The 12699-nt window shown below is 42.9% G+C and overlaps 1 protein-coding gene across 6 annotated transcripts in view; it reads right to left on the bottom strand.

Annotated features, from left to right (window-relative positions):
- Positions 1-12699, bottom strand: part of PAG1 (phosphoprotein membrane anchor with glycosphingolipid microdomains 1) — a 258962-nt gene that overhangs the window by 38253 nt on the left and 208010 nt on the right. For 2 of the 6 annotated variants that reach the window (XM_075583039.1, XM_075583042.1), the window contains one exon: positions 831-878. The exons of the other annotated variants lie outside the window; for them this stretch is intronic. The gene's annotated coding sequence lies outside the window, so the exon portion shown is untranslated. The remainder of the gene's footprint in view (positions 1-830; positions 879-12699) is intronic. 6 annotated transcript variants of the gene reach the window in all.

Genomic DNA, 12699 nt, shown 5'->3' with positions numbered 1-12699 from the left:
GATCGCAAAAAAAGAAGCAATCGATGGATTTCAGAGCCTACTTTTCAAACGCCGAAACGGCGCGGGAAAGCGGCGAGCAGGACATGTCGCCCGGCGGTGGTTCTGACACAGATTCAAATCAAGACAGGGGAAATGACCCTGTGTTGCAGCCCATGGTCAGAAAAGACATTACCAAACTGTTCTCAGACCCCAAATCCTTCTTCCATGCGAGATAGAGAGCCTCCGGAAGGATATTAACATAATAGGGGATCGCACAGACACTTTATAACGAAAAATTGACTCCTCTATTATGTGTCATAAAGACACAGAATGAGCTGGCACTACTTAAAAAACGCATAGATTAGGTTGCGGAGAAGCAGGAAGATGGCAATAACAGGGACGTCCGCAATAATATTAGGATCAGAGGGATCCCTGAGGATATTATAGATGTGGAGGACATGTTAGGCAGGTGGCTGAGCTCCATGCTGCCTGGGAAGTCGGAGGCTGATCTGAGGATGGATCGGTGCCACAGGACGCTGCGCTGGGAATACATCCCACCGAGAGATGTAAAATAAAGAGGAGCTGTGCAACATCACAAGAGCGGTCCCCAAAGTCATGTTTGAGGGGGTTCACATGCTCATCTTTCAGGATATCTCCCCAACCATATTAAATAAAAGAAAGGCCCTACAACCCATCATGAAGATCCTCAGAGATAGTGGGGTAAGGTACAGGTGGGCTTTCCTCTTCGGGCTGTTCGTGATAAAAAAAACAGCAGGCCGCACATGCTCAAACACATCACCGAGGGTGAGGAGTTCCTGAGGAGATTAGGAATAAAGGAAGAGTTCACTCACCGGGCAGAGAAGCGACCCTCCCTTGATGAGAGCTGGAACTGCGCAGCTCTGCGGGAAAGAGGAAAGAAATAGCTGTAGATTGAATAATTGAATGATTGACTGAATGGGCTCAATCATCCAATTAAGATTTAAAGGAGCCTAACCGTTACAGACTTACACAAATTTTTTTCCTCTTAAAAGGGCAGCACCAGTCTGCCTGTTTAGTTACAAAGCTATGTTACCCTGATCCAGTATATACTCCGATTCGAGTTTTCTTTTGTGGTTCCCGTTTTTTTAGAAACTTTTTGCGACTTTCGAGACTTTTGGGGAAATTTGGAGACAGTTTCAAATTTGAAGTTAAGCACCTCAAAGAAGATGGCGGACCCACATGGCGGGACATCGTAGAGCCCAGCGGGACTAGGAGAAGAAGAGCGCGGGCTAAAATGGCGGGCGTGTAAATCATGACAGAAATATGTCCCCTCTGACGGAACAATCAGCATAAACCGAGGGTCTGTCCATCAGGGGAGGACCAGTGCGGTTCAGACCATTAACACACACTGTACCCCTGAGGAGAGTAATGAAAGAAGAGCAGGAGAGGTAGCGGGAACAGCCAACTCGGAGGTGACAGGACATAAAAGACTGTGGCAGAAATAGACACAGAGACTGACCTCGCGAACCTGGCAGTGGTGCGCGAATTCCGCTGCCGGGGAACCGGCTAAGGGAAAGAAGCAAGAACGGTGGGGAGGCGGGGTGAAGGTTGGCCTGGAAGGGGGATCTGCAACAGCGACGGGTCCTGGGACATAGGGGGAGACTGGGAGGGAAACAGTGGCACTGTAGAGGGATTAGGGTAAAAGATCAAATGAGACAGGCGGTGAGGGAGGCAGAGGATGGGGGGTGGGTGCGGATGCCGGATGTGAATGTTGGTACAAAGAATGAGGACGAGGGGGGCTAAAATGCTCTGGGGGAGTAGTCTCTGGTGAGTGCAGAGACAGGACTGTTATAGGACAGAGGTGGGGAAACTGCAAAGGGCACAATACACGCATTAGTAACACTAGCAACAGGGGAAAGTGTATTCTGCACAGAACAGTCACAATTCAAACCAAGGGAGTGAGGTTACACAGACAGTGAAATTTGCATAGATAATAGGGAACACAGAACCTTCCCACCGGGATTTCATGTCTTTGTTATTAGATACTTAACTATTACACTGCACACCTCAGTTAAGGGTTCACAGTGGACTATCGGTGGTATCCGTGAGTCCAGGTGTGAGGAGGCCCTCTTACAGATGGAAGATACTCTTGCATTACTCTTATAGAGATATAATAGTAAGGATAATAATGGTAAGAATAGTAAATATATAGTATAAATAGTAATAATAGACATAGTAAAAATATAATATTAGTAAATAGTAGATATAGGATTACTCTTATAAAGAAGATACCCTCTCATAGTTAACTCTAGAGGCAGCCTAGTCTAGTTGCTGTTTGTGACGGGAGGGGGTAACCAGGCTATCTAATAAAGGTTAAGCCCGCTGGTTACCCTTGAACCAGTGGGGCCCATGGTATCTCCATAAAGCCAGGGACCAGGGATAATACATGCTGAAAAATAAAATGACACTGTTGTTTCCTATTTCATGTTCCCTTAGCCCTAGAACTGTGACATTTCTTGTGTGTCAGTTTTGGGGGGATATTTAGTCATTTAATTCTCCCCGGCGAGCAGGTATGATTTGCCGGTACGCAGGGTGAATTACAACGGGGCTTCCCTGTGTTCCCCAGACTCCTGGATTTCGAACCCAAATATCCCCAAGTTATTTCCCTTATGTATATGGTCCCCCAAAGTATATTCTGTAATAAAGTGTACTTTATATCGTGTTTTGCGTTTACTATAAGACTCTATACAGACAGCCCGGGCATATGGTTAAGATGCCAGCTAGTTTGCATAGAATCCATAATTCAAAGAGAAGAGAATGTCCAGAGGGGGAAGAACCATTTGGTGAACCAGATATCTGGAATAGAAAGCCCTTTGTTTCACGTAAACTCAGGGAAGCCAGGACCCCAGGGGGTATGGGGCTAGCCAGGAAAACAGTTCCTGGAGTTCAAATTCATAAGCACGATTTCCATTGGCAAGTTTTGAATTCTTCCCTCCTATTATTGCATGCACAATCACAATCCATGCTCTAATTGGCTGCCAGACTCCCCCCTGTATTAGATATGGAGCAAGCCGTATATAAGGGAAAGCAGTGAAGCAGATAACTCTTTTCCTGTTGGAGATTTGAAGACAAGCAGCTGCTGGCGGGCCTCTCAAAGGTGCTTCTGAAGTGAAAGAGCTATTGCTATAAGCATGGAGAGGCCAAGCCTGTATGTTGGATTTCGGTCCAGGACAAGGGTCCTATCAAGGTAAGCCTTTGCTGAAGCAGGCGCCTTGCAACTAGGAAAATCTAGTCCTCGAACCACAGACCCCAGTAAGTGTGTATATTTCTGTATTTTGTATTTCTGTGTGTTTCCGAGGTCTTATGCAAATAAACTTCATTTTATTTCATTACTGTGTTTTGCCTATTGACTGATCCCTTAAATATAAATAGCGTTTAAAGTCCTGGGCTACCGTGACACTGTTATCATAAGTTAGTGATTGGGTGGGTAGATATCCAGCCTAGAGTATGGCATCGACCCTAGGATAGAGAATGTTAGGTAGCCGAGAAGGCTTTTCGGGCAGACATTCAATTCTGATAGTTATTGGGGCCAGGGGTCACGTGGGTCAGGAGGTTTCAGATAAAAGGTGCATAGGGGCTCTAGAAGGAGGAATGTTAGAAGACTGGGTAGTAGGAGTTTATTAGACTTTATTAGAGTTCACTAGTGTGGAGGTTTGCGTATGTATAGGTGTTTCTGTGCTTGAATGGCAAATAATAGAAAATAACAGAATGTACTAGAAATAAGACAGTGCACCGGGAGTTAGGCAGGAGCACCATCAACCTGTCTGTCGGCATGCACTGGCAATCCAGCAAGTTGGGCCTAATTCAGCTTTCTGGTGAAGACCTATGGGATCTTGGGTTTGTCTGTAGCCCAAGTCCTTGGGCCCAAGATGGTGTGGGCTCAGAGGAGAGTTGTTTCACTAGGGCAAAGGAGCCTAGGTCACTCATGACCAAAAGGGGCTCTTTCAGTTTGGTTTGTTTCTTGTATGTCTTTTCTTCCCTGTCTTCCCCTATGTGTGTTCCGTTTCCCATCCTCCGTCCCGACCAGGAGGGCAAGAGAGTTGCAGTAAGAAGAACACAGGGAAAATGGATATGGGGCTCCAGACTGTGTCAGAGGGTGATTGTCATGGGGTAAGAGAGTCTGATACTAAATACACATGGCGGTACATTTTATCTCCCATAATGTCAAGGGCTTTAACAGCCCTCACTAATGACGCATCGCTTTTTCTGAATATAAAAAGAGGAAAGCGGATATACTATTCCTACAGGAAACGCATTTTAGTGTTCAAAACTGCCTTAAATTCCTAGACAAGAACTTCAGGCAAATTCACTTGGCATCTGCAAAAGAAAAAAAAAAAAAAAAGAGAGGGGTGGCTGTTTTATTTCATAATAAAACACCCCTTCAATTGGAGTGGATAAAGAGAGACAAGGAAGGCAGATTCCTAATTATAGTACAGTAGGTACAATTCAAAATTGTCTTTTAACCCTGGCAAACATCTACACCCCAAATTACAATATCCATACTATTAGGACCCACAAGGAGACATGACGTCTAACCCCAAACTCATAGTGGAAGAGTTTAAAACATACTATGAAAATCTGTATAATGGAGAGAAGGTGAGACAATGTAAATACGAGTAAAGCACTAGAGAGTTTTCTGGTGGACCCGGCGTTACCGAGGTTGATTGGGTTGGAGCGAGGGTCTACAAAAAGATTTTACAGTTGAAGAATTAGTAGAGGTAGTAAAAAATCTTAAATCCTCTAAAGCTCCAGGCACAGACGGGTTCTCGAATTCATACTACAAAAAATATATTGGGAATCTGGCTCCTCACATGTTCAAGATGTTTAATTCAGTCCTAGCAGGGGCTCTGTTCCCGGACCAACTGCTCCAGGCGTCAATCTCAATAATTCATAAAAACGGCATAGTCACAATTCCCAAATTTTCACAGGCCAATATCATTAATAAATTCGAATATTAAAATCTATTTCAAATTATTGGCCAACAGATTGAGCTCTATACTGCCTAGGCTGATTCACCCGGATCAAATTGGATTTATTAGAGATAGACAAGCGGCTGTCAATACTAGAAGAATTATCGATATAATTGATTTTATCAATGCCAACAAGATCCCAGGGATTGTGTTAAACTTAGACAAAAAAAAAGCCTTTGACAGAATAGACTGGCCATACCTAGATGTCACACTTGGGGTGTTCGGGTTCAAGGGTAGAATCTTAAGGGCAATCAAAGCATTATACACTAACCCTGCAGCGAGGGTCCTCCATCAGGGCTTTCCCTCTGAGCTTTTCACAATTAAAAGTGGCACAAGACAGGGCTGCCCGCTCTCGCCTCTGTTCGCCCTATGCATGGAGCCACTAGCCGCTCAAATCAGAAGCAATCAGGACATTTCGGGAATCCAAATTCAGTCACAATTTCACAAAACAGCGTTATACGTGGATGATGTTATTCTGACATTATAACGGCCTCTCACTTCTCTACCCAACTTCTTCGACGACCATTCTCTCAGCTCTTCCCTCAAGGACTGTAAGAGTTTAGGATAATTTGCCTTATATAGCGACTTAACATTTTTTGTGATATTTACCCCTAAATATTTGATAGCTTTGGGTTACCAATTGAAATTAATCTCTTTTAATTTTTCTTTATCTTTTGGAATATTAAACTAAGGGCTTCAGATTTGGCATGATTCATTTTGAATCCCGACACGCTATTGAATTTCCCTAGAAGGTCATACGGAATCTCATGGATTGGGAGAATTTACAGGTTTAAAATTAATCTTCTACCTCGTTTACTATACTTGTTTCAGACTCTTCCGATACCCGTAGTAACTTTGGACATTTTGCCCATGCAATCTCTGATTTAAAAATGTATCTGGAAGAATAAGAAACCACGTATTAAAGCGAGTATCTTGCAAAGACCTAAGGAGACTGGTGGGCTGGCGGTACCTTGCTTGCTCTCATATTACAAAGCGGCTCAATTATGCCAAATTATACAGTGGCATGTAGACCCAGGCATGCGAAGATTTATCTTTTATGTGCCTACAGTATGTGTCATAAGGCATAGTCATTGCATTTATGTAAGAGAGTTCAGGTGACAACAAGTATGACTGTATGTAATGCCTTGTGGAAAAAGTCAATAAAATTTGAAGATGAAAAAAAAAACCCCTGCTATGAAAGTTTGCCGGTGTAAAGTAAAAGTGAGCTTTTTAGATTAGTTTTAGTGAGCAAATTTTGCAAGTAATCAGCACCTGCACATCTCTGGTTAAAAATAAATATGTTGCATATATTTTGAATAACTTTCTTGTGTGTTACATCCAGGAAGTGGATGTGATAAAGTTGGCTTCTATTTGTCTCTTGAGGATTGGTATACAAAGTGCAGTGATATTTTGCAGAAAGCTTCGACAGGTTTTGGATACGCTGAACCTTCAAAACAATATAAATCAAACAATTGACTTTTATAAATATTGACTTGTCTGCTAAAGGAGAGCTGGCTAAACAGGGTTTGCTTTAAATTGACCGGACAAATTCTCTGTCGAGTTGAGCCAACAGAAAACACTTTGTGGGGAGAAATAGAGAGAGAACACATGAAAGAAATGAATATGATTTACAATTTGCTTTTCTGCAGTTTCAGGTCACTTTGTTTAAACCAGCTTCCACTGCCTTTGCACGTGGCAATCCAGTGCTTCTCTCTGAAACGGTAGCTTCCGTTTCTAAACTCTCACCACCCCCGTCAAATTCTCATTTCTTTTCATTTCCTGTGCGCCTCACAACCTGCCTTATCCTGAGCATTACAAAGCTACCATGTAACACCTAACCATTAAAGTGACAGTTTTGGTCACAGTTTCACATATAAACAACAGATAAGAGTTCTGGAATTGCTCCTCAACGTTATGCCTCAGTTGATCTATCGTATATTTTCCAGCATCAATATCAGTAATCAATACGGGAGAGAGGGCCTGCCGAAGTGTTTTCGTGGTAGTGGGATATAGGAAGGGGTGTATCTTTGCAATGTTACGAAGGAAAAAACAGCAAATTTAGTACCAGCGTTTATATGTGGGGAGAAAGAAAGTGTGGAGTCGAATGTGACCCCCAGGCAGCGTGCTTGCGAGACTGGGTGGGTAGACCGTGCTATTGACTGTAATGGAAAAGGGAAACATGGGACCTGGTTTAGGAGGGAATATGAGAAGCTCTGTCATAACCATGTTAAGCTTGAGATGACAAAGGGCTATCCAGGCAGAGATGGTTGATAGGCACTCTGAGATGTTTGACTGGACTGGTTGTGCAAGGCCAGGTGTAGATAAATACATTTGTGTATCATTGGCATAGATATGATCGGTGAATCCAAAGGGGTCTATGAGGTAATCTAGCGAGAGTGTATATACTGTAGAGAGAAGAGTAAGGGGCCTAAAATGGAGCTTTGAGGTACACATACAGAGAGCTCCATAGAGGTTGAGGAGGAGTTGGCATAAGAAACACCGACAGAACAGTGAGAGAGGTAGAGGAAAACTAGAAGAGGGCAGTGCCATGGATGCCCAGAGAATGAAGAATGTGTAAGAGAAGAGGGTCGTCAACAGTATCGAAAGCTGAGGAGAGGACAAGAATAATCCAAGTGGAGTTGTTTCCATGACTTCTGGCACTATAGAGGTCATTTGTTACTTTGGCAAGTGGGCAGTTTCTGTAGAATATGCTGTGCGAAAGCATGATTGGAGAGGGTCAAGTAGATTATGGGAGTTATGAAAATGAAGTACATGTAAAGAGGTAATATATTCCAGAAGTTTAGAAGCAAAAGGCAAGAGGGAGACAGGGCAATAGTTAGAAGGGGCAGTAGGGTCTAGGGCAGGGGTGCCCAACTCCAGACCTCAGGACCATCCCAACAGATCAGGTTTTCAGGATATTTCTACTTTGACTGAGCCTCTGATTGAGCCACCTGTGCTGAAGCTAGGATATCCTGAAAACCTTACCTTTTGGGGGTGGGAGGGGGGGGGGGGAGGGGAGACTTCAGGACTGGAGTTGAACACCCCTGGTCTAGGGTGTTTATACCTCCCTACCCGGCTCTAAAGAAGGTCACATCAGATAAGTTATATACAATGTAATTGCTCAGTCTCTCAGGGCCTTCATAAGGTGTTGGGTAGGTGCAGACTGGGAGTGGATGAAAGCATAGGAAAGAGATGGGCACCATGAATTCTATAAAACAAAGGTGCTTTATAGACAATGTGCATCTTGACAAAATTTATGACAGACAATACTGTAATACTCTGGACTTCATTCCAGATAGGTCCCTTTCCTATTTAGGAGAGGTACATGACTTGTAGGCCCATTTGGAAGGAACTGTTTGCCGGGATGCTAGGTTGCTAAGGAGAGCCTGCTCGATGGGTAGGTTCAGAATTGAGCGAGGGTGGCAGTATAAGCATACCCTTCCAGGACAGTGGTAGTCAGACTGCAGTAGGGACAACCCTAGACCACTATAGTTGGCATCTCTCTCACAAACTTGGGGTTCCTGCTCCTTAAATAGGTGCTAACTTAGAAAGGGGCATGCTCCTAAACTGAAAACAATAAGAGATGACAGGACACATCTTCATACATATTCCTACACACACAAACCTATATACAGTACTTACAGTGAGGACCCCAGTCACAACTCTGAACAATCTGCTTCTGGAACATAAGGGGCAGCTATATATACCCTTACATTACATTATCACACAATCACATGATGGGGATGGTAGGGGGTGGGACTAGCCGGAGTAAGCTCACACAGTTAACCCCTTCACAGAAACTAGTTGTCCTCCAAGAGGTGGCTACAGGTTTTATTCTCAAGAATAGGTCTAACTTGTGTAAAAACATTTAATCAAAGTACCTTTTCATTGGAGAAGTAATTAATTGTGCGGGAAATGGTGTGCAAGGACATTTCTTAAAGGGGCATTCTTTCCTTTGAGTCCTCCAAGCTTAATCACATTCATTTCCATACAGTAGGTGCTTGGTGCCAGTTACTTCCTGGTTCTTAAATGTCCGGGCCACATGGACATTAAGAAGCTGTGCAGCAGGAGATTGAAACCTTAATTTTGTTTCCCCTGCAGGGGATGGTATCAGGGTAGGGTTGCCAGGTGGCTTCTCCAATAATACTGGACACAATGGTGAATAGTGTCCGCACTCAACATACAAACACCGCTCTCACCGCTCCATGCTGTTTCCTGCTCTCCTTGGTCCCACCCCCAGGCTGTGAACACCTCCTGATTGGCTGCATTACCCAGCAGCAGCCAATCAAGATGGAGGAAGCTGCCCAGCCCCCTAGCAACAGCCCTGCTCTTGGAAATACCGCAGCCCCCCAAGCTGGTCAGGTAACTATGTCCAGAGAAGAAAAACTGGACACATTCATGTCCATTATTACCTATAAAAACAAATTCTGTACAGTGTCCAAATACAGGACTGTCCGGTTCAATACTGAACACCTGGCAGCCCTAGAGGGGCACCTTTAGCTGTAAGTATCTCCGGATCAGTGTGTTCCCGAATTAACGCTGTTCCAGGGACCGCCTGCTACTTTTAAGTGCTTTCAAAAAAAGGACATGGGTTTTATAAAAGACTCGAGTACTTTAGCAAAACTAAAGCTGTGGGGTGAAATGGTGGTGTCTGCTCGAGAATATCATACGTTTACTTATTACTATACATAATGAAAATGTAAGAATGAATGCACATTGTGTTCTTTGGCAGGTGAAGTTATTAGATAAATACAGGAATGAGGAGGTTTGATGACATCAGTTCCCAAAAGAACACATGCAAACACTTATCACTGGTTGAAGTAAACAAGTAACAGAATGCATTAAAAAAATAATAATAATCCGGATGCATGCAACATGAAGCAGACAACACAGGCCATCCATTATTATTAATATAGAGCGGCTTTTAATATTGTGGTTCCACTTCCATGCTGTCTTCTAATGAATACACGCACTGTATTATGTTAGGTTTGAGCCAACAAGAATAAGCTGTTTCTTTTTAATCACATACTCTAGTCCCTATTCAGGGATCAGGAAGTAATTATTATTTTATTCAATGCCCCTGTAGGGATATTAGTGGCAGAAATGTGTTGTGTAAGAAATCATTATTGCTTTTAAATTGTTCTGAGCCGTGGTCAGTATAAGCAGGCACTATGCAGCATATTCAAACTGTTCTGACCAATTAGACCCGTTTTATACACACCTCACAAACACTTGGTGACAACTTTAAAAAAAAAAAGCTTCCCGGGCGTCTGTCATTACAACAGGCCCTGCACAACATTTTGGGTTATGCGACAGGTTCCACAAACCGCTCTGAAATCTGTCTCCAGCGTAAAAATGTGAGGCATCTCATCATGCCATTTAAATTCTTTCGCTGGCAAACAAAAATGTAAGCACATTTATCCTAAGGAATTTACTCTAGTTCAGTTAAGTTAAGTTACATACGGCAGGATTTAGAAACCCATGATCAAAACTGCTGGTGAAGCTTAATAAACGTGGACCATGCTCTTGTGTTTTATCATCTTGAACTCGCACAAAGTACATGTTCGTAGCTTACTGGAGGAGACGGAAATCTAATGCACGCTCAACTACCTCCCAGGGCAGGGCACGGTCTCATTTCCCAGAGTATGCATTCATTAATGGCAGGGCCACTGGCATTTCTCTCTGTAACTCTAGCACAGTGGTGCGAAAAGTGGGGGCAGGTGGGGAGCGACATTTTCTGGTGGGGGGGGCGCGGTGGTTACAGGGGCCCCGCGCTCTTCCCCAAGGCATTTAAATTAAATGCTGGGGGAGGTGTGAGACCTCTGTAAATCTCCCTTAGCTGGTCTGAGCTGCCTCTTCGGCGACGCATTGCCATGACAACGTGGCGTCATATGACGCCGCAAAGCTCCGAGCCGGTAAGGGAAGGGGGCCGCGAGCAGGGGGAAGAGCTGATGGGGGGGTGGGGGGAGCGCACAAACAGAAAAGTTTGCGCACCCCTGCTCTAGCATTACATCTATATGTTAAGTGGGATTTCACGTCTCTAAATCTAAATGCCAGTACTACAAACGCCTTTTTAGATATATTCAGGAACTATACAGTACCTTAAATGTCCATATTCAACAATAAAAAAACCTAGACTTTTTTCCCTTCTGTGCTAGAGGGCTCTATTGAATTAAAAAAAATAGCAGTTCTTATTTATTGGAATACAACAAGAGAATTAACACCACACGTTATTCTTCACATTGTGTAAAGAATATCTTAAGCAGGACTTCAGCTGGCAGCCTGCGGGCCAAATGCAGCTCACGAGGGGCCCTGATGTGGTTCACAGACGCTCTGGTCCCGCTAATTTCATACTACTGTAGTTGCTTAAGTGCAGTTTTCACACTCAAACTCCCTTAAGGTAATGGGAATAGAGTTGGTACAGATGTTATAAATGCTTCCAAAGTATAATGATTTCCAAATCTTTAAATGTATCTAAAGTTACATTAAAATAAGACCGTGGCCCTTCTACACTTAAATCTTTCTGATCAATCCTCTTTGGAGAACTAGTTGAAGAGCCCTGTCTTAAAGTAATGGCTGTTATCTATCAATGTCTTTTATTTACAGGATACAGGCTACAGTGGTGCCAAGTTAAAAAAAAAAAAAAATATCCCACTGCTTAAAAAGGGATTTTCTTTTGATGAATCTCGAAGTCTGATGCTACAACATTTTTACACCTAGACGACCTTGACATATACCCTTCAATGTGTAAAAAAAGGTGTATGTGCTACAGCGCTATTGCTTAATCAAAAGTAGTGTGCTATAAACTCTACCAGTAAAATAATAGGAAGGCTGCCAGGAACAGTGATAGAGGAATCTATACACACACACACACACACACACACACACACACACACACACACACACACACACACACACACACACACACACACACACAAAAAGAAGCCGGCGCCTAAACTGTCAATAATACAGTGAAAGTCCTGACCATATAGCAAAAAACAGTCCTGGAGACACAGCAGGGAGCTCCGTTTAAGTGGTGGTTCGCTATCTGGAGCAGGAATCATAGTCTACTATTCATGGTATGTCACATTTTGTTATTAAATCAGTCAATTTAAATTAGCTTACTGCAGATTTTTTTTTAAGTTTCTGTATGACTGTATGATTTATGTTTGTCGGTTTGTAAGTCTCATTTGTTCCACCAGCAGTTGCCTGGGTTTGTAAGTGTTGTATATGTATGTATTTGTCATTACCTTAATTTTATAGATGTTATGGGTTTTTTTAGTATCCTATACAGTTATACACTAGGATTTGTTTCTGGTTTTCTGCTCACATGTTGTGAGACTACAATCAAGAATCATCAGAGGATTTCTAGTTCAACTGGACTGGTTCTCGATATATGGCCAGGACTTGAATTATTGATGTTTTAGGTGCCAGTTTATGTATTTTTTTATATACCCTTCAATGTACGGGAATAGGTATTTTGGCCCAGCTTCAAATGTTTGACAAAAAAGACCTTATAGCATCAAGTTACCTGTGATCTTTTGTACACTGGCACTTCCGCTGGAAATATTTTGGGAGGCCAACTGTTTTTCAGCACACATACTGTAGCATTCATTAGTAAAAAAAATAAAAAATAAAATAATAAGCTTGAGAACCACCAGTTCTAGAGCTAGGTCTATAATTACTAGTATTACCATATTACTGCCTAATG

Source organism: Ascaphus truei, chromosome 2 (assembly GCF_040206685.1).
Source record: "Ascaphus truei isolate aAscTru1 chromosome 2, aAscTru1.hap1, whole genome shotgun sequence".
NCBI lineage: Eukaryota > Metazoa > Chordata > Amphibia > Anura > Ascaphidae > Ascaphus > Ascaphus truei.
Note: the sequence above shows the minus strand (reverse complement) of the source record. Positions and strands in the feature narration are given on the sequence as shown.